We start from the raw sequence: 22442 nt of genomic DNA, 5'->3' as shown, positions 1-22442 counted from the left end.
ATGCATTTGATGAACTCTAATTATGGTGATGATGTGTAGTGAGGGCGGGATCGGAGGAATTTGCTGTTTGAACAGTAAGGTTGGCATCTGTTTGCGAGGGGGATTTTGTTTTAGGGTTTCGAGATGAAAATGTTCGTTTTTCTTGGGTAAACATATCACAAGATTCCATACATTTTTCTTTTTTTTTGTATTCGCTGCATAATTTCTTCCTTGTAACTTGTAGGGTATCGCGCTACTTGGGCGGTGGTTTTCTTCGTCTGTTATTTTCGTCTGTTTTCCACTGTAACTCGGTCAATTTTGAACCGATTGACTTGAAATTTTGTACACGGGTAGATACTATACCTATCTCACCGCATTCCAAGAATTGTGTCAATTGGTTCAAGATTGACTGAGTTATAGTGGAAAACAGACGAATATAGAAGCCACCGCCCAAGTAGCGCGATTCCCTACGTAAAGTTTATTTTTGATATCAAAAACTTCGAAAATTGTTTGCTTTTTTAAATGTTTTGAAAATCGATGAAAAATAAAAATTCGAGAAAAAATCGTAAGAAGCATTTGTCTATTCTGTGGTACATAGCATTTTTTTTTACCGGAAGTAAGCTTTCTACTGAAAATTATAAAAAAAAAATCGGAGGGTAATGTTTTGGAAAATTTAAATTATATGACACCTAACATAGATCCGCGAAAAGTTCTACTCTCAGTGTATTTTCCTCAAAGTCTTTAAAATATTCTAAAACATCTCCGAAGATATCATTTAAGTCCAATAAACCGTTTTCAGTTCTAAGTTTTTGAAGAAGATGTTATGTGAGGAAAAATGGTTCTGTGTTTGTTAATGCAAAAGTAAATGATTCATAAAATCCAGTGCATGAACAATATATCATCAAAACAAAAAAATATCGAATCAGAAATGGGCATTTTTTTCGTGTTTTTGGCTGTAAACCCGAGCAAAGTTTCATAACAATAAGATAACATACTGTGCTATCTGACATCAAATGTTACAATTACCAAAACGCGTTCTCAAAATGCAGAAATGTAACGCCAAGAATAAAAAGTAGAAGAAATACTCGAAATGATCCAAATCAGTTTAGATCTAACACGTTTAGATGAAAAAAAAAATACCACTATCATGATCATACGAGTCGACTGTTGGCCGTTCACTCGTGTATTCTAAAACCGGCCATTCTTACCGGTGTAAACGAAAAATGAATGGAATGGAGGATAGATACATTCAGTACGAGAGTCAGACATGTAGTGTGGTGAAATTCAATCGCGCTCGAGGTGAGTTTCAACAGCCAGTTGTGGTACACAGCAGATCGGTGTGGTGGTGAAACTTCAACACTGATGTTTAATCTTCTCTTCTGCTTGAGCTGCATTTTTCGGAGTTTTACCGAAGCTGCGAGTTGTTGGTATTGGTGAAATGTTTACCATTTCTCGGGTCTCGTGCCGATCGTTTCAATATAATGCAACGACGACTCACACAGAAGTAACTTTGTTTGTATGGTCAGTGAGGGGTCCATCGATGCGCAAATCGATAAAGTGTGTAGAGATTTGGCGTATTTGCTTTGTGCTGGTCTTCTGGCTTAATATGCCATCGAGTTCAACCTTCGGGTCTGCTTGGCATTCGATCCCCAGCTAGCGAGAGCGACGAATATGTCTCGTCTTTGCTTCGATCATGTGTATTTGTTGCTTCTTCATTGAAAACTGTTTTGCCTCGTCAAAAAGGATATAAGGAAAAATATATATTACGGCAGTTTTGTTCTCTTCTTCATGGGAGGTTTCTCAGAGGTGTCATAGAAAAAATAGCATATTCTAGGAATTCAAATTCGGTTTGCCATTATCTTAGCCTTCTTCATGAGTGAATATGAGAAGGCTAACGCCCGACAATGCGTAACGCATTGAAACGTGAACACGCGCTTAATTGGCGAGGGTGCTTTAGTTTAGTGAATATTGTTATGACGGACGCATGTTCGTTGTCGTGCGCGTTCAAATGTAGAAAAAAAATCGGCTGATGGCGGATCGGCCGAATGGTAGAAAAAGTGATCGGATACCACACTATTGAACTCAAAGTTGGCCTCAAGTCTTCTCCAACCAAGCTGAATTATAGGACCAAGTTTCAGGCAATTTGGTCTACAAATTTGAATGGTTTTTGTGGTCAAATTCAAGTTATTCAAATGAAAATTTTTTTTGTTTCTTTTATATTTGATTATAAACCATGGACTTTTTCCATTCTATTGAATGGGTTCAATTATTATACCCATGAATAATTTAAATTTGGGTATTGTTAATCGTTTTCCAACAGTCAGTACTTGCATATTGACGCATGAACATGAACACGATCATGAAGTAACAAATTAACAAAAAATACAACAATTGACAGAGGTAAATGAGCCTTCTTCTTCTTCTTCGAAGATACTGATATCGTATCTCACCGGGTTCCAAAATTTGTGTCAATTTATTCAAAATTGACTGAGTTACAGCAGTTATAGTGGGTTTCCGTGGCCGAGCGGTTAGCGGCGTCAGTCGTTTAAGTGTCTCGTAAGCCACGGAGTGTGGGTTCGATTCCCGATCCAGTCGGGGAAAACTTTTCGTTAAACGGAAAATTCTCCACTGGGCCACTGGGTGTAATATGTGTTGTCCGTTGTCGAATGTTTGTGGTGTTCAGTCTGTAGAGGCCGCAAGGTCGAAGATGGTGTAATTGTCTTTTAAAAAGTGCCCAAAATAGGAGCCCTGCTGAAATGGTTCCACTTCCCTATTTATATCACTGATTAACAGTAGTGATATTTGCAGCCCATTTTCGTTTGATCAGCACATTTTGGGGGCATTATAACTCAAGAGATGTTGAGAACAATAGTTGTCACTGGGCTGGTAGATACCCCAAGCAACACACATGTTATATAAGAGTTATGACAGCGCAAGTTTTGGTTGTATAGACGTTAATTTTACGTAATTCTGTGTTGGATTAACGTCAAATAAACTTCTATACAACCAAAACTTGCGCTGTCGTAACTAATATATAACATGTGTGTTGCTTGGGACACTTGGTTCAACGAATGTCGAGTGATACACAACTGATTTATTGGACAAACGGATGATAACTTATCTGAGAATTCTGATTTTTATATCGTAAAGCGGGAAGAAAATTAGCAAAAATCTGCTTTCAATCGGACGGACTGATAAAAAGTGTATAGTAGACCGAGTGCACTATGGCAAGAATATTTATTTGAGCAGTAGGGACGTTGACTGGTACGAAATTCACGTTGAGCGTGAACAGAAACGAACAGAAACAGAACAAAAACTATTGTTTTTGCGTAACGTTCAAACGGAGACAAAGTGAAAATTGCAGCTTAGCCAATATTGTAACCCTGGTAAGCACGAAGCATCTTTGTATAAGGAACTTTATGGACACCCCAACATGGTCATGATTTCCATTTCTGATATTTTGGTAATAGTAAGTTTAAAACCATACTCTCTTCAAAATTTAATGTGCATTTTGAAATGTATTGCATCAAATCGCTTGGAAACTTTTTACAAACTCACGGGAATGAAACTCAGATAACCTAAAAATAATATATTCTGATTTTGATGCATGATGCATCTCTTAGGGCATAAATCAGTACAAAGTAAAATTTGATGTTTTATTTGTATGGAAAATTCGCTGATTATTATTTTGGTATTGCCATACCTGAGGTCATTATTCACTTGTTATGCCCAGAACATACACCAGTTATTATTTTAGGTATTTTACCTCTTATGCAGGGCTTCTTAATACCTCATTCAAGTTGTAGGTATTCGGGTTTTCCATACCTGAGTTTGGTATTGTTCAGCTATTTTCTCCTGCTCGGGTAGAAATTCATAAATTTCGTCATATTTTATAAACTCGTGTCAACTTCCACAGATCCGATGAATGTCTGTCAATAGAAGAGTACAACATTATCTATCTTTTATCTTTCTATACATTTTCCGATACATAATAGTATAGGTATATACTAAACGCTGTTCTTTTCTTTTTGGTTTCAGGACATCGAGCTAAGTTGGTAAGTATCTGCAGAACTAACAATAAAGTTTCTGTTGAAGAACTTAAAAACTTCCTGTGTTCCTCTAGTCTATTAAACATGGACTACAAACTGTTTACAAAAATTCTTTCGAAACGGATTGCGTTGGTTTTGGATCGGTTATTGGGCCCAGGACAATGTGCAACCGTGGATGGCAGATCCTGTACAGACAACCTCAAGGACATCAGACGTCTTGTGACACGTTCGGTTGAGTCCAAACGTTTCAAAGGATTTCTACTTAGTGTAGATTTAGAAAGAGCTTTCGACAACGTGGATCACGCTTTCTTGTGGAAAGTGCTCGAAAAATTAAGTTTCCCAGCTGGTTTTATACAATGTCTAAAATCGTTGTACAATAAAGCTACCTCCAAAATTCTTTTGCACGGGTTTTTAACACCAGAGGTCAAAATACAATCCTCGGTACGGCAAGGATGCCCGCTCAGTATGATCCTTTTCGTGCTTTACGTCGAGCCTTTGATTAGGAACTTACATGCTAGCTCCAGTGGTGTTCTGGTTTACGGAAAATTCCTGAAAGTGATAGCATATGCCGATGACATTACTATTTTTGTCAGAGGCCAGGACGAGCTGGATTTGGTTATGCAAATCATAGAATCGTTCACTCAACATGCAAGAATACGGGTGAACCTACAAAAATCATCTTTTTTGAGGCTCAACAATGCAAGATCTGGTCTAGACATGGGCAACTCACTCTCGAATCGACTCGCATAACCGAGTGAGTGAACCATGATTCTTTTCAAAAGAGTTACGATTCAGTGAAGTTCATAACGGGTCCAACAATCTGCCAAAAAGAGTTGGCTGATTACGCACTTTCATAATAATTAGACGCAGAACATCGCAATCTTTGCCATTTGATCATTTTTTGTTTAGTTTATTGTGTGGCTGACTCGCACCAGTGATTCGATTCTTTAGGGACAGGAACGAAAATCTGTGTTATCTTACATTTTATCACGTTATGCTAAGATTGTTAATTCGATGTCGAAGTCCGTATCAAGAGAGCAGATTTTCTCAAAAACTGGACATATAAGATAGGGAAAAAAAATAAGAAACAAAACAAACAGCGCTTATATCCTTTGTTTTTCGTAGGATGAAAATGGGAGCCACAGAGTGCATTGGAGAGGCTCGGAAAGTGCGGTCGGTTTTTCGTGGTGGTCGTCGGCGTCGGCGTGCTGAGTGTGTAGCTGAAGGCCGGAATTGCGCGCGCGTTACCTTTGGTGTTTCGATTCATTTTTTGCCATTCGCTTTTTGCGCTTTTTGGTTCAGTTGATGGCAAAGGAAGAAGACCCGGCTTCAGTCAGTGTGTGTAGTGACGGCTCGACAGCTGGAGACAGGATTCGCGCGCGCGTTGCCTTCGATTTATTTTTTTCCTTTCGCATTTTTAGTTCGATTGATGGCAGGCGATTATCCGGTGAGTTTGTTCCTTGTTATTCTCTTTCTATGGATTCTATATCAATTATTATATTAATTCAATTTTATACCATAGGTGATAGTTTGTATTCATATGTTTATAATGTCCTCTTTTCAAATATTTTTTTCATTGACTTTGTATACCGTGTGCGCACCTAACTTTGCGCAGGTCCAAACTTTGCGCATTCTTGTAAAATAACGAAACAAATAACTAAATGTCAATATATTCACCAGTTTAATCATTGCACTCCCAAGTAACAATTTCAATTCCTTTTAGATTTAAATATTTTTATGGAAGCTTTATCACAGCATGACCAATTCATGGAACATTTGTAATTGTTTTTATCAAGAGAAAACAATCTTCGTTCGTTTGCGGTTTTCAAGTTGTCTTCAAGTTAGTTTTGAAATTCGCGCATAAAACAACTGGATTCACAGGAGCATTTAATCTTATAATAAGTTTTAAGACGTATTTGAAGTTATTTTTAACACATAACATCAACATATTTTATTAAAAGTTTATGCTTCGTTCATTCAAGTGCATTTCATCTGACTAATCCTTCTTTAAAAACATCTTGAAACCTTCTATTCTTGAGTTAGAGCCATTACTCTGGAATAAGAATTATGCGAAATAATAAGACAACGTACTAAATAATGAATGCACCAAATTGGTTGAAAAACCGCGTTCTCATGCAAATATAAACACTTAAACAGTTTTGCTCACTGATAATTTAGCTATTCTGGTTCTTAAAAGTAACCATATCAACGAAATAATGATTTTACAGCCAATCAAAAACGCGAGTAGCTGGCTGCTGTCGTCCTGCCTTCAACCATAGTTACTCACACAGGCCACAACTATACGAATCGAAAATTAAATGGATACTTACTGTGACTCTTCTCATGTTCATGCTAAATAGTGTTATTTAAGTAAGTTGCACTCAATTATTTAACGCAAAAATACACAAAACTATAATATATTTACAGGATTTACGCGAAATGTACAGAATTAACTTTCTAGCTCCAAAAAGGTAAACAAACAATTGTCAAAGGCTGTTACTCTTGAATAAAACGAATAAGTTTCATTTAAGACGAACAAATCTGCCTCAAGATCATCACTAGTAAAAACAATCTTCAATAAATGCTGTTGATTTCATACAAGGAAACTAGGTTCCGTCATTGTGATGATGATCACAATGTCGAGTCAAGTACAAGACACTGAAGAGATGCAAATTCTTAGTGGAATTCAAAGGAACCGTACTTAACCCGATTTTCCTTTTATTTTCCGTCATTGTTTTGAGGTGCTTTGGATTAAAGGTAATAACAATTGATGGCGGCTGCATGAGTTTTGTTCGCTTGGAACGGCAGCCATGTTTAGAAAGAATTGGAAAAGTGGCGTAGCCTTTTGATTTTTATAGGATATTCATGTCTTCGTATATTAATGATTGATATTATTTTTGAGGCGCTTTGTTATTTTTGTATGTTTTGGGTGGCATATCAACGAAAAGGTGGATATGGCATGGAATATTGTGATTCCCTGTCATCAATGATCTGTCAGGCAATTTAGACATTTCAATTTGATGAAAATTAATTCGCACTTGAATTAACATTTCATCTATGAAACAAAACTAGTTCGCATCTGCATAATGCTTAGGTAAAAGATTTTATTTATTATGCACTTTTAGCACTTTTGGGGAAGACAGCAAAAGATCAACATGCCTCAAGCTATTCTTGTTAAAGTTTTATGAAGTTCTTATAATCAATCATCAGTAAAAGTACATAAATACAACTAGTTTCAAAGCAGTCTTCAAAAGCAGCCTTGGAGATCTCCTGAAGAGTGGGCCAGATTCGTCTTATGGATATTTTATGCCTATTTTATCTCAGATTTGCAGAACAAAGAGCTTTATTGCTAAGTTTTATTATTCTATCTTAGAAATTACTTCAGGATTGCAACAAAAGTATAATTGTTACTTGGGCTAGCATTGTGTAAACATAAACATTATTTGACAAATATTTAATGTCCATACAATCTTTGTTTATGTTGAATAATAAACAAAAAATACACAAAAATGTCAAAATTTGTCTCGCCTTAACTCGGTTGCCAAGAAGTAACTCTACTAAAAATCAACATGTTACTCGATAAAACTGTGCAACGATGATTTATTTTGCAGTCAATTGACAAAAAAGGTGATATTCTAGTAATATCAATCACAGTTCATAAGAAATTTTTCAATTTAATTAGTAAATAGTGGTGCGCAATGTTTGGAACCATTATTTGCACTGTGTTCCTAATTTTTGCGCACTTTCAGTAAATGCTTGTTGAACGTGAATACATGACTTATGAACCATTTGAATATTATGTAACACCAATACTGATAATTTCAGGCCTGCCTCTCCGCCATGTAGCAGATTTTGTATAGAAATTAGTAGAAATTTGTATGAACCGTAGCACTATGTCAGGCACTCTCCGTCTGTCTACAATGAGACGTGATTTGTGAACAGTCCTTCATTTGGATTTTCCGGCGGTCAATGTTAGGGACGATTCAAATATGACGTAAACCATTTTTAAGACTTTTAGAACCCCCTCTTCCCCTGGGCCACCCCGTCACGCTTCATAGTATACCTAATACATGACATATCACACTTTCTCAGACAACCCCAGCCCCCTCCCCCCAAAGATGGACGTCATATTTAAATGACCCCTTATTATTCCTATCCGTAACGGTCACTTCATTTATCAGAAAGCTTTTATCTTTGATCTTTAGCCACAGGAAACAACCCCTCATGAAATTTGGATTGTTCACACGGTAGGTGCCTAGTACGAACCACAGACGAAATCAAGAACTCCGCAGGCCTCCGTTCCCCCTCCCTCGTAGGACAAAGTATTTCAACAAAGATCAATTAAGGGCACACTACCTGATCTGAATAACTTTAGTTTAATGGGCAAACATTATTTAAATAATACCATTTTTGATTACTTTTTGAGCAATTCATAGCATGCGCAAAGTTAGGCACACTATGCGCAAAGTTAGGAACAATCGAAGATTTTGTGCGCAAAGTTAGGAACAAGGCAATGGAATAGTTTTTCTATTTTAAGTATTTTTTGTTTAATATTATGATTTTTTTTTATATTGCAGACTCAAAGAAGGATCATTAGTCTATCGTATGAGCATGTTGTTCATGATATATTTTGTTTGTTTGTATTTTTTGTAACGACTAGAAATTTGATTTTTCTTAACTGTGCAAAGTTTGGTACATGCACGGTAGTTCGTCACCATGAGTGTCGACTTGGATTTTTGTTCCGTTGTGTCACTGTGCCGGATGGCATCTTACAAATTATTTCTTTTTCTTGAACATTTTTTTGTGCAATCCTCTAACGACGTACTGTTTTTCTTTGTATCTGTCTATGTATATTTGTTGTCTGTATTTTTATGAATAAATATTAGCAATCACCTTACGTGGGTGGTCGATTGTTTGCTTTCCGCGTGATGCGAACAATAGCACTTCCGTCTGCATATTTTGTTGCTTCTTTTGTAACACATGTTGAGCAACCACCTGGCGAGGGTGGTTGGTTGTTTGCTTTCCGCGTGAAGCGAACAACATCACTGCAGTCTGCACGGCATACTGCAACTTCAAAAGGTCATATTACTTATCAAAGTGAATCCTGACCCAACGATACCTTCCCTACTAACAATCACTCCTTCCTGCAGCCTTTGGTGAAGACGTGCGGTAAACGCCAACTTTCACATAACAAAGGTTGCTATTAACAATCCTTTTCTCTTCCAACCTGACTGCAAGGACGTGGCCGGCGCCGTTATTGTACCGTAAAAGAGAGCCTCTGAAGCGTGCACAGTGAGAATGTTGACCACTCCCAGTCAATTATTCAGTTGATTCATTATGCAACTGTCATTGGTTCGGGTCAATCACGGAGTAGCAACCATAGATATGTGCAGTCAGTCTAAGCTAAGCTAAGCTAAGCTAAGCTAAAACTGGACATATAAGAAAGGATTCGGCTCGAAAAACGAAATTTTTCATCAAATTCCGGAAATGAGTTATTGAATCGGTCAAAAGAGTCGACTCTTTTTTTAGAGTGAATCGGAAGCGATTCGCTCTCAAAATTGAATCAGTTTTCCCATCTCTTCTGGTCCACAGAAAGTACGTGAGGTGGATGAGCTGACAATTCTGGGTGTCATTTTTGCTGGATGTTGGTCGAAGGTCATCGATAAGAACTATTCAAAGCTAATCAGGAGCATCCAGTTTCGCCTGCTGACAAACGCACAAAGGAACTTAAACATTTTGGAACGTGTGTGGATTCTGAATACGTTTGTACTCTCCAAATTGTGGTACATTGCACAAGTTTTTCCGCCAAAGAATTGCCATTTGGCCAAAATCAACAGCATGGTCGGAAATTTTCTATGGAGTGGATCTGTTTTCAGAGTGGCTAGAGATCAGCTCTATCTAGATCACAGTAGAGGCGGTCTGCGTTTGGTTGATCCGGAATCTAAATGCAAAGCTCTTTTTGTGAAGAACATTTTGAACCTGCGTAATGATGTAGCTGAGGAGAAGTATTTGCTGGATATTCCTAATAATGGACGCCTGACGAGAAATGTAAAAGAGTGGATTGAACTTGCGCGATTGATTGACCAGGAAGCCAACCCAGAAGCTCAATCGTGCAAGCAATTATATTACAAGTTCCTCAGAAGTTGCGAGATTTCAGTGAGGGTTGAAGACCATTTTCCGGATGAAGATTGGTTCACCCTTTGGAAAAATACGAGCTACAACTTTCTCTGCTCCGAGGACAGATCCAACATATTTCTACTGTTGAATGATGTGATAGCGAACAAAGAAAAACTAATCATGTATAAGATAGGGAGACTTTCTGATGTAAATTGTGAAAGTTGTGGTGTACCTGACTCAAATTTGCACCGTGTGACAGAGTGTAATAGAACCAAAGAGATACGGCAGTGGACAGAACAAATATTGAAAAATAGGCTTAGAGTAAACTTTTCAAGAATAGATGAAATTTTGAATTGGTCGATTGACGAAAATGATCTTCAGCAAAAAGCAGCATTATGGTTAGCAATGCATTGCATCAGTTGGAATGTTAAAGTAAAAAGAAATAGTTTGTTTTGTTTTCAAAAGAGCATTAGGGAAATAAGATGGACAAACAGGAGAACATTTGCGGTTCATTTCGGTAATAACTTGAACATTTGTTAGAATAAGGAACTTTTAAGTAAGTTTTGTAATGAATATGAACAATCAAAAAAAAAAAAAAAATGAAGTCTTGCAGACGCGCCAACTTGGCCAAATTATTGGGGGGGCAAAGCCTGATTTTTCTGATGTTTTATATGGGAAAATCGAAAAATCGTCAAATATTGGGGGGGCAAAACTATGCTTGCCCCCCCTAAGTTGGCGCCTATGAAGTCTTGAGTAATCTCTGAAAAATTATCAAGAAATTTCGGCAGAAATTCCGAACGTATTCATGGAGAAATTAAGGAAGGGTCTCTTTTTTTAATTTTTATTTCTGTGTATTTTAACGGGTTACGTACAAAAGGCTGAATCACATAAGGCTGAATGATCAAAAGGCTGAAACACATAAGGCTGAATGATCAAAAGGCTGAAAGCGTCAAAAGGCTGAAAGATATCAAAAGGCTGAAAGATATCAACATGTTGAAAACTTTTGAAAGTAGAGAATCGAATGAAATGACATTTTGGACATTTATGGCTAATCTATTGGTCTTTGATAAATATTTGACTCGACTTGAAAATGATCATAGGAAACAAAAGAATCTTTGCTCGAAAGTACATTTGGTCAAACGGTCATTTGGTCAAAACCCATTTTACGGAAGAGAAAGTATATGACATTCAATCGACTATTCATCGAATGGACATCTGGTCACGTGAGCTAACTCTAACTGATGAAAAGACATTCAAGTGGAACATAATCTTATGGATTTCGGTATCATAATGTCTATGTTATTGTACTTTCTTCAGTATCATATCGGCCAATACTCCGCTAATACTAAACTATTTTAGCTCAAATTTACAAAGGATTTCGCCAACAATTTATTTCCACTCGTTTGAAGTACTATGTGTGTCAACTCGGAAACTAGGTTGAATGAGCCTTAGATGTAAACAATTGTTCGGGTAATTCGGGTAATAAGCGGTAGTTGAGGCAAAAATTATTGTACCTAACTGTTGCTCAAAAATGTTCGAACTTTGTTCAGTTCTAAATTTATAACGCGTGCGAGCTCTAAATTGAACACTAGCGAAATCCGCGAAACTGAAATGGCCATACCTCCACCATGTTTCCACAGATTTCAAACATTTTGAGCTCATTAGATTCAGGAATTCTTCTGCTATTGGAACATTATCTGAGCGTACCAGTCCGGTCAACATGGGTTTTGGAAAATCCGGATTTCCAATCATATGATTTAATACAATACAGTAACGGAGTTATTGGCATGAATTATCGAAAATCATAAAATTGCCTAAACCAATAGAGTCTGATCGTCGGTCCATCAGTTGGCCATTCCTGATTAAGTTTCTCAAGGAACTCCGGGTGACTAAACAGGTTTATTAGCATCACATATCGGCAGAAACTATTTCCTCCAATGTTGTGCGCATAAGAATTCAGAACCGAGTTGCAGCACTGCACTGTGTACGCGTTCAATTTGCATTGAAGTTCATACTCGGCACACTGCGATCAAATATATTTGAACATGCAAATTGAACGCGGCATGAACTGGATAGGACTGAACCCGTAGCATGCTGACTAACATGTTACCCTGGTATCTGTGATACTAAAATGTTGCGCCATTTCAATTTTGGAAATCTTTTGGGCTAATTCAATCTCCTTTTATTGAAGAGTGAACCAGTCCGATCATCGTGTGTTTCGAAAAATCTAAATTCCTGGAGCTGTATTTCAATATCCGAGACCACAATGTCGTACCAAAGGATCTATGATGCATTTCCCTGTGACAAAACATAATAACGTCCAAACATGTAGATGCGGCACAAGGTTCTAGTCCTAGGAAAAAAGACACATAGGATTTAATGATGATGATAAGCGCATGTGAACTCAGAGTCGAATGGGAACCGAGCGGGCGCTCTTAAGCAGCAAAAGCTCTGACAGGCAAGTTCAATGCTTTGTCGACCAAAAAATTTAAAGTGTTCAGTTCATTTTTTGCTCACGTTCTGTTCGAATACAATACTGCTTGAAAGAATAGCCTATTTTATAAGAAGGAGAAACATTTGGTAAAAAGTACGCAGCTTCAACACCTGAACTTAAATTATGGTTCTTTCAACATTTTAAAAGAAAGAAAACCTTTGATAAAAAAAAGATGCAGCTATAACATTCAAACACAGTAAGAAAGGCCTATGTTCAAAAGAAGGGGAAATCTCCGATGAATCGTTTTTAAGGAATATGCGCACGCAAAAGCTCGCTGCATTTTACACATTGGTAAGAATGCCAACACTGAATATATTGAAATACCTCAAAAGAACAGCCTATTTTTAATAGAAGGAAAAATCACTCACGGGAGAGTTATTAGTATGCAAATATTATCATCAAACCTTTCCGCTTGGTCGTTATACTGTACTATTTGCGGCCACAATACTTACTCTTCCATCAGAGATTTTTCCCGCTTTTTTAGAAAGGCTGTTCTTTCGAGGTAAATGCATAGATCATAATTTAACTATTCAACTAGGCTGCCTAGTAAACCTGCTTAGCATTAAAATCATTATAACCCATTCGCCTTAGTGGCATTTGAGGCCTGATATCCTTCGGCATAATGACACAGCACCAATGGGAACGACATTTCGGCAAATGCCACTCCGGGGAATAGTATCCCGGAAAATATAATACCTTGTGTAATACCATCTTTGAAATCATTAAACCCTCAGCTCAGATTCTATAGAGTTCATTATTATGCATAATTCAAGTTTTGGAATTTGCCCTGTTTTCAGCCTTTTGTTATTTCAGCCTTTTGTAATTTCAGCCTTTTGTTACATATCCATAGTTTCAGCCTTTTGTATTCAGCCTTATGTGCATTCAGCCTTTTGAAATTCAGCCTTTTGTTACCATCCCATTTTAACTTATGCTGATTCTACACTTAGGAGTTTATTTTAAGGATCTCATTCAACGCTTTCTTAATGATTTTTTCGAAAAAAATCTGAAAACGGAATCCCTGGAGTATTTTCTTGAAGAATCCACCGAACAAATTCTGAAGTAATAACCGGAGCAATTTCTGAATAAAATCTCGGAAAATTTCATGAAGTTGTGAAGGAATTTTTGGAAAAATTTCGGATGGAATGCGTGGAAGAATATTTGAAGAAAATAAAACCAAGAGAAATCTCCAAAGGAAATCTTCAAGCAATTTTAGATGAAATAATGGAAAATTTTCAAAATAAATCGTGAAAAAAAAAATTCTAAGGATTTTGCCATGCAATCCATTGGTGATTTTCTGAAGAAATCCATGGAAATCCATGAAACAAATTTGCAGATATTTTTGGAAAAATCTTTACAAGAATTTCTAAAAAAAATCTTTCAAGAATTTTTAGAGCGATTTCTAAAGAAACTCTTGGAGAAATCTCTAATAACATCTTAGAAAAAAATCTCAAAAAAATTCGAAGGTAATCCGTGGAAGAAATTTCTTGAAGAATCTATAGAAGATTCTGTAATAGAATGCTTAGAGAATTTTCTGAAAGAAACTTTGGATTAATTCCCAAAACTTCATTAAACCTCTCTGGCTTTGAAAAATGAATCCTGTTGTGTTTTCTTAGAAAATCCCTGAAAGAATTTCTGAAGAAAACCCAGGAAAATTTTCAAGAGAAACTTCATTAATTCATCATAAAACGAATTCATTTCAATTTAACCTTAATTTTGTCAACTTATCACTTTTAATTCGACCATCGTCGTGTTTTTGAACATCATCCTCCCTCACCGAGAAGAGGCCATTGTTCTGTATCGAGCCCAAATCGATATAAAAGCAATTAAACGATAAATGTTTGAGTCGCGAACTCTCGCTCGGCCGGCCATACCACTCGTTGATGTTTCACAATTCATTTTTCTCGATTCGATTATTTTTTGTTTCATTTGATTCGCCCTCGCATTGCCGCCAAAAGCCGACCAAACCGCGGCGGAGGCGGCATCTGTCAAGTGGAAAAATTAAATCGCCGAAATTGGATCCACTTCAACTGGTTCAGTTTGAAGCCGAGAGAGAGAAAAAATAAACTCATTTTTCCTCCGAACTGCGTGGTCGTTCTCTTGCGCACCATAATGACGATAATTCATAACACTAGTTTACAGCATTTTTGAACTCGGTAAGTTGATGATCGTTTTTGGTGTAGAATCATGCCCTGAATTCGAAAACGCGAAGGAAAAAAATTACAGTAGAGCGGAATTTTTTTCGACTTTCCATACAAGGTTGATGATTAGAAATGGATTTTTGTTCTATTTTTAAGCAATGTCGCTCACTTCAAACATCTCAGTCTCCGTAATCAATGCTCCGATTTAGCTAAATTTTTTACTGTAACTCGCCTACATATGATATGTGAAATAAACGTTGAGAAAGAATTTTTAAATTGTTTTTTTCTCATTGAAAAAAATACATTTCTTCATATATTTTTGGAAATTTTGCTAAAATTTAAGGAGATCGTCATCAAAACTCGCAAATATCTTGAATTTCATCAATCTGACGCAAAACCTGTATTCAGATGATCGAATGGTATTATATTTAGCTTTCAATTTGTGGAAAAAGATTTAAAATTGGTTGAACAAATTCCAAGATATTTGAATTTTATTAAATTCTATATTTTAAAAAGTTGTAAAACTCGATATTGAGCTAAAACTCAAAAACTGTTCCACTTTAATTTTTTTAAGCACGGATTCGAAATCAGCGCTAAATTATGCTTCAAAAATTTTGGTCGTTGACAGTAGTTCACGACTTTCGTTTTATTTTGTAAACTAGTGTAATCAAAGGACAATAACTCATATTTATCATTGTTATCTGAAGCGCCAACCATAACGACGCACGGACGGACGGACGCACGGTGGTTGAGGTGAGCGAGAAGAGCCCATCAGGATCAGAGCCCAGTCAGTGTGGACGTTCTGGGAGCTGTTGTCTGGTTGTTCCTTTTGTGTGTTGTTAGTCCCACTGGTGCGGCGCGGCGGCGGTGCGACAATGTCGGTGATGAGAACAGCGATAAATCATAAATCGTTGAGAACTTTTGCACACTTTTTACTGGGCCGAATCGGCACCTTTTGAATAGGTGCAACCCTGGCTGGGTGGAGTGGTGAACGAGTGAACGGGGAAATGAGCAAGCATATCGGGGCAAGTGTATTTCATACCTCCTACAGGAGAAACGATCGAAAAATGATGACATGAAAAGTTTGACTTTTTGTGGACTACCGCTCAGCGGTTGTCCTCCTCCTCGGGCTTGAGAATGGGCGAATGTATCAAATTTCATGCCGACAGTAAGGATGTCGCTGTCGAAAATATGCAACAAATAACAACGTTGATGAAGGTTCGACGGACGGTTCAGTTATGTCGGTGGGGTAGGGTTATTCTCCTATTCAAGGACACTGAATGAAGACTTCCGTCGTCGGTTTGGTTAGAGGTGACGTAATTGTTAACAGGTAGTATGAATCATTAGCACTGCTGATATACATACGATGACCTAGCCTAGTGATGGGGGTTTCAAAAACATCTCCTGGAATTCCTACAGAAATTCCTCCAAGAATTCTTTCAAATATTCCTTTACGAATTTCACAGACATTTAAAGGAATTTCAATGGGATTTCTTGAAGATACCTCTGAAGATTCCAAGAAATTCTTTAGAAAAGTTCTTGAAAAGATTCCAGAACAAAATGCTCTGAAGCAATTTCTGACGTAATCTATGGAGGAGTTTCTGCAGGAATCTTCGTAGAATACCTGGAGGAACTCCAGTTAGCCTAATGGTTAAGGCTACGGATTGCCAATCCGGAGACGGTGGGTTCGATTCCCATTCCAGTCTCAGCTCCTTGGACATAATGTATCATTGTACTTGCCACACAATGTACAATTTCATGCCATGGCAGGCAAAGGAAGCCCTTCTTTTAATAACTGTGGAAGTACTCTAAGAACACTAAGTTGAAGCGAGGCAGGCCAAGTCCCAGTGGGGACGTAGAGCCATAAAGAAGAAGAAGAAGACTTGGAGGAACTCCTTGAGGTGGATCTATAGGAAATCCTAGAAGAATATTACACTGGAACCAAGAGAATTCAGGGGCGTTTTAAGGGGTCGTTTCGGGGAATTTGAGGAGCCTTTTAAGGGTGTTCTGTCAAGATTTTTTGGTGTTTTTATGGAATTACGGGGAATTCTAGAGTATTTCAATAGTGTTAAGTTGGTTTCAGGGGCGTTCCAAGGGGCTTAAGGGACAATTCAAGGGATCTCAGGAGCCTTTAAAGGGCGTTGCAAGAGGTTTGAGGTTTAAGATATTTCAGACTCTGCATGAAACTTTCTGAAATGCCTCAAAAATCCCCTTAAAATCCCCCCCCCCCCCCCCCCCCGGGGACCCATATTACGCACCTAAGAGGCTTCGAAACCCCTGAGAAGTCCTCCGTAACGCTTTCGTAGCGCCTTTGAATCCCCCGAAAATGCTCTGAAACGCCTTGAAATGCCTCCAAAATACCCCTTAAACCCCCTTGAACCCCATGTAACGCAACTGAGACGCTCCGAACCCACCGAAAACTACTCCGTAACGCTTCCGTAACGCCTCTGAATCCCACCGAAGAGGCTCTGAAAGGTCCTGAAAAATCTCCAAAATCCCCCTTAGACCCCCTTGGACCCCATGTAACGTACCTCAGGGGATCAAAACCCCCCGAAAACTTTCGACATAAATAATAGCGTTGAGATCTGTGAAGTTCTTGAAATGTCATTAAGAGACATTATATGGATATTCCAGACTATCCGAACTACCTTAGAGTTCTGAACTTCGTGAAAATAGTACACTAAAACCCCAATTTACGCTCACTTTATTTGCGCCAAACTCAATTTGCGCTCCCCGATTTACGCACCAATTCCCAAATAACGCTCCCCCCATTTACGCACTAATTCCCAAATAGCGCTCCCCCAATTTACGCTCCTCAGGCGTAAATTGGGGTTTTAGGTTTTCGGGAACAAGTAACAAGTTAGAGTAGAAGGTAAGATAGAGGGTTGGGTAGAGGGTTAGGTAAAGGGTTTGAGGAGAGACTAGGACAGAGGGTTGAGAGATGAGAGATGAGAGATGAGAGATGAGAGATGAGAGATGAGAGATGAGAGATGAGAGATGAGAGATGAGAGATGAGAGATGAGAGATGAGAGATGAGAGATGAGAGATGAGAGATGAGAGATGAGAGATGAGAGATGAGAGATGAGAGATGAGAGATGAGAGATGAGAGATGAGAGATGAGAGATGAGAGATGAGAGATGAGAGATGAGAGATGAGAGATGAGAGATGAGAGATGAGAGATGAGAGATGAGAGATGAGAGATGAGAGATGAGAGATGAGAGATGAGAGATGAGAGATGAGAGATGAGAGATGAGAGATGAGAGATGAGAGATGAGAGATGAGAGATGAGAGATGAGAGATGAGAGATGAGAGATGAGAGATGAGAGATGAGAGATGAGAGATGAGAGATGAGAGATGAGAGATGAGAGATGAGAGATGAGAGATGAGAGATGAGAGATGAGAGATGAGAGATGAGAGATGAGAGATGAGAGATGAGAGATGAGAGATGAGAGATGAGAGATGAGAGATGAGAGATGAGAGATGAGAGATGAGAGATGAGAGATGAGAGATGAGAGATGAGAGATGAGAGATGAGAGATGAGAGATGAGAGATGAGAGATGAGAGATGAGAGATGAGAGATGAGAGATGAGAGATGAGAGATGAGAGATGAGAGATGAGAGATGAGAGATGAGAGATGAGAGATGAGAGATGAGAGATGAGAGATGAGAGATGAGAGATGAGAGATGAGAGATGAGAGATGAGAGATGAGAGATGAGAGATGAGAGATGAGAGATGAGAGATGAGAGATGAGAGATGAGAGATGAGAGATGAGAGATGAGAGATGAGAGATGAGAGATGAGAGATGAGAGATGAGAGATGAGAGATGAGAGATGAGAGATGAGAGATGAGAGATGAGAGATGAGAGATGAGAGATGAGAGATGAGAGATGAGAGATGAGAGATGAGAGATGAGAGATGAGAGATGAGAGATGAGAGATGAGAGATGAGAGATGAGAGATGAGAGATGAGAGATGAGAGATGAGAGATGAGAGATGAGAGATGAGAGATGAGAGATGAGAGATGAGAGATGAGAGATGAGAGATGAGAGATGAGAGATGAGAGATGAGAGATGAGAGATGAGAGATGAGAGATGAGAGATGAGAGATGAGAGATGAGAGATGAGAGATGAGAGATGAGAGATGAGAGATGAGAGATGAGAGATGAGAGATGAGAGATGAGAGATGAGAGATGAGAGATGAGAGATGAGAGATGAGAGATGAGAGATGAGAGATGAGAGATGAGAGATGAGAGATGAGAGATGAGAGATGAGAGATGAGAGATGAGAGATGAGAGATGAGAGATGAGAGATGAGAGATGAGAGATGAGAGATGAGAGATGAGAGATGAGAGATGAGAGATGAGAGATGAGAGATGAGAGATGAGAGATGAGAGATGAGAGATGAGAGATGAGAGATGAGAGATGAGAGATGAGAGATGAGAGATGAGAGATGAGAGATGAGAGATGAGAGATGAGAGATGAGAGATGAGAGATGAGAGATGAGAGATGAGAGATGAGAGATGAGAGATGAGAGATGAGAGATGAGAGATGAGAGATGAGAGATGAGAGATGAGAGATGAGAGATGAGAGATGAGAGATGAGAGATGAGAGATGAGAGATGAGAGATGAGAGATGAGAGATGAGAGATGAGATGAGAGTTGAGATGAGAGATGAGATGAGAGATGAGATGAGAGATGAGATGAGAGATGAGAGATGAGAGATTAGAGATTAGAGATTAGAGATTAGAGATTAGAGATTAGAGATGAGTGATGAGAGATGAGAGATGAGATGAGAGATGAGAGATGAGATGAGATGAGATGAGATGAGAGATGAGAGATGAGAGATGAGATGAGAGATGAGATGAGAGATGAGATGAGATGAGGGATGAGAGATGAGGTGAGAGATGAGATGAGAGATGAGATTCAGTGGTTCTCAAGCTGGGGTCACAGGCCATGCTGTTTTCGCAAGAACCTAAAGGCCGAGGAGGAAGAGGGAATGTTTATAAGATTATGCATCTCAAGGAGTATTTATTACAATACAGGTCGGACTCGATTATCCGGGTGAGTCCAAAATTATTTCACCCCGGATAATCGAATCACCCGGATAATCGAGCCATGCTTCTTTTCTTTTATTTTTGATGTTCTTCATTCAAAAACTGTTCGTTAAACATAGGAGCTAACGTACATGACGTTGTAGTGCCTAAACTTAACGTCAGTTATTATTATACCATGCTTTTTTTTGAAAATGAAATTTTGGCTGGCAAATGTGAAAAAATAAAAACAATTTTCAAATAGGCTTAATCCAATTTTCAGGTGTTGTATTTGATGTTTATCACATGTTTTGACATATTATAAACTTAAATCTTGTAAACAAAGCACAAACAAACTTTTCCCCGGATAATCGAGCCATTTTTGCCGGATAATTGTACCCCGGATAATCGGGCCCCCGGTTAATAGGACGCAATCAGTGAAGTACTAGATTGAAAGTAGTGAGCTGGATTTTTGTTTGGTGAGATGATCAATTCTCCATTTCTACAATGAAATGGTGTAAACAGCGTGGGTTATATGATTTCTTTACTAATTTGATGCTGTTTGAGCAAAAGTTTGGATAAATGTGATGTTGAAGTTGCAAGAAAAAATAATACAAAAGCACAGTTATCCAAACTTTTGCTCAAACAGCATCAAATTAGTCAATAAATCATATAACCCACGCTGTTTGTACCATTTCATTGTAGAAATTGAGAATTGATCATCTCACCATACAAAAATCCAGCTCACTACTTTCAATCTAGTACCTCACTGATTGCTTCCTATTGAACCCCCGGATAATCGAGTCCGACCTGTATTCTGGTGTTGTTAACATCAGGCGTTTTCAAACTGTAGTTGTGGGCCATTCCTCAAGAATCTAAAGGGCGATGAGGAAGTGAAATCGGCTTTTCAAATTATGTAGATCAAGCAGCATGATCAGTAGGTCGGCTCTAGAGGCACGTTCTCCTCTATTTGGGAAATTTGTGTCATCACCAGCATTATATTATAGGGTCCGGGTCATTTGGCCGAACTCCATTTGACCGAATGGGTCGTTTGGTCGAATGCCGGAAAAATGAATGATAAAATAAAGTGACCATGGCATTGTTTGCCGTTTGAGTATGTCCCAAAAGAACAGCCTATGATTCAAAGAAGGAAAAAACATAATAAAATATCGGTAGTTTCAACGCCAACCAATCAATGAATATCAAAACTAAAAAGAATAGCCTATGATTGAAATAATGAAATACTTCTGATGATCATATTGGCAATTAGAATGTCAAAAACTTCTACTAAATTCTTTTGATCATGATTCGGCCAATCGGCATTCGGAAAAACGACCCTTTCGGCCAGATTGTATTCGGCCAAATGGCGTTCAGCAAAACGACATTCCGCCAAATGATCTGAAACTTAAACTTTGCTCTTCTTCCTAGCACTTTCGGTTCTCGAGATATTCACGTGGCCCGTGACCATGGATTAGAAATCACTGATTTTTCAACATATCATCAGAGATACTGATCCTTGAGATGATCAACCCGTAAAACATTTGCTTTTCTTCCTAACACCTTCGATTCTTGAGATATTCACGTGGCCCGTGACCATAGATTGGAGACCACTGATTTTCAACATATCAATATCAGAGATGCTGATCCTTCAGATGATCAATCCGTAAAACATTTGCTTTTCTTCCTAACACCTTCGGTTCTTGAGATATTCACGTGGCCCGTGACCATGGATTGGAAACCACTGATTTTTCAACATATCAATATCAGAGATACTGATCCATGAGATAAAATTCCGTAAAACATATGCTTTTCTTCCTAACACCTTCGGTTCTAGAGATATTCACGTGGCCCGTGACCATAGATTAGAAACCACTGATTTTTCAACATATCATCAGAGATGCTGATCCTTGAGATGATCAATCCGTAAAACATTTGCTTTTCTTCCAAACACCTTCGGTTCTTGAGATATTTACGTGGGCCGTGACCATAGATTGGAAACCACTGATTTTTCAACATATCAATATCAGAGATAATGATCCTTGAGATGATCAATCCGTAAAACATTTGCTCTTCTTTCTAGCACTTTCGGTTCTTAAGATATTCACGTGGCCCGTGACCATAGATTGGAAACCACTGGTTTTTCAACTTATCAATATCAGCGATACTGATGCTTGAGATGATCAACCCGTATAACATTTGCTCTTCTTTCTAGCACTTTCGGTTCTTGAGATATTCACGTGGCCCGTGACCATAGTTTGGAAACCACTGATCTTTGCAATACAACTACATTGTGATAAGTACATACTCCCTGAAGTGCAGAATGTGAAAAACCTTTTAACCTTATCCTCACACCTTTGGTTCTTGAGAAATTCGCATGGCCCATGACCGCAGGTTGGGAACCACTGAACTTAGCAAAACTGGTAAATTATTGATTGTAGTTAAATAACTTATAACTTTTTCACAGTTTAAGAACTTTGTGATGTCGATCTTCACAAACTAATGGTAAAACTGAAAAATACACTCCCCCGATTTACGCACTAATTCCCAAATAGCGCTCCCCCCAAGTTACGCTCCTCCAATTTACGCTCCCCCCGTTTTGAGCGTAAATTGGGGTTTTAGTGTACCACTAGTGTTTATCCC

At 38.4% G+C, this 22442-nt stretch overlaps 1 protein-coding gene across 1 annotated transcript in view; it reads left to right on the top strand.

Moving 5' to 3' along the window:
* The first annotated feature begins 4012 nt into the window (after positions 1–4012).
* LOC115268044 (toll-like receptor 6) overlaps positions 4013–22442 on the top strand; it is a 104816-nt gene continuing 86386 nt past the window's right edge. Inside the window, exon 1 of the mRNA XM_062856539.1 lies at positions 4013–4034. The gene's annotated coding sequence lies outside the window, so the exon portion shown is untranslated. The remainder of the gene's footprint in view (positions 4035–22442) is intronic.

This window comes from Aedes albopictus, chromosome 3 (assembly GCF_035046485.1).
Source record: "Aedes albopictus strain Foshan chromosome 3, AalbF5, whole genome shotgun sequence".
Lineage (NCBI taxonomy): Eukaryota > Metazoa > Arthropoda > Insecta > Diptera > Culicidae > Aedes > Aedes albopictus.
This window is presented reverse-complemented; position numbering and strand designations above follow the sequence as displayed.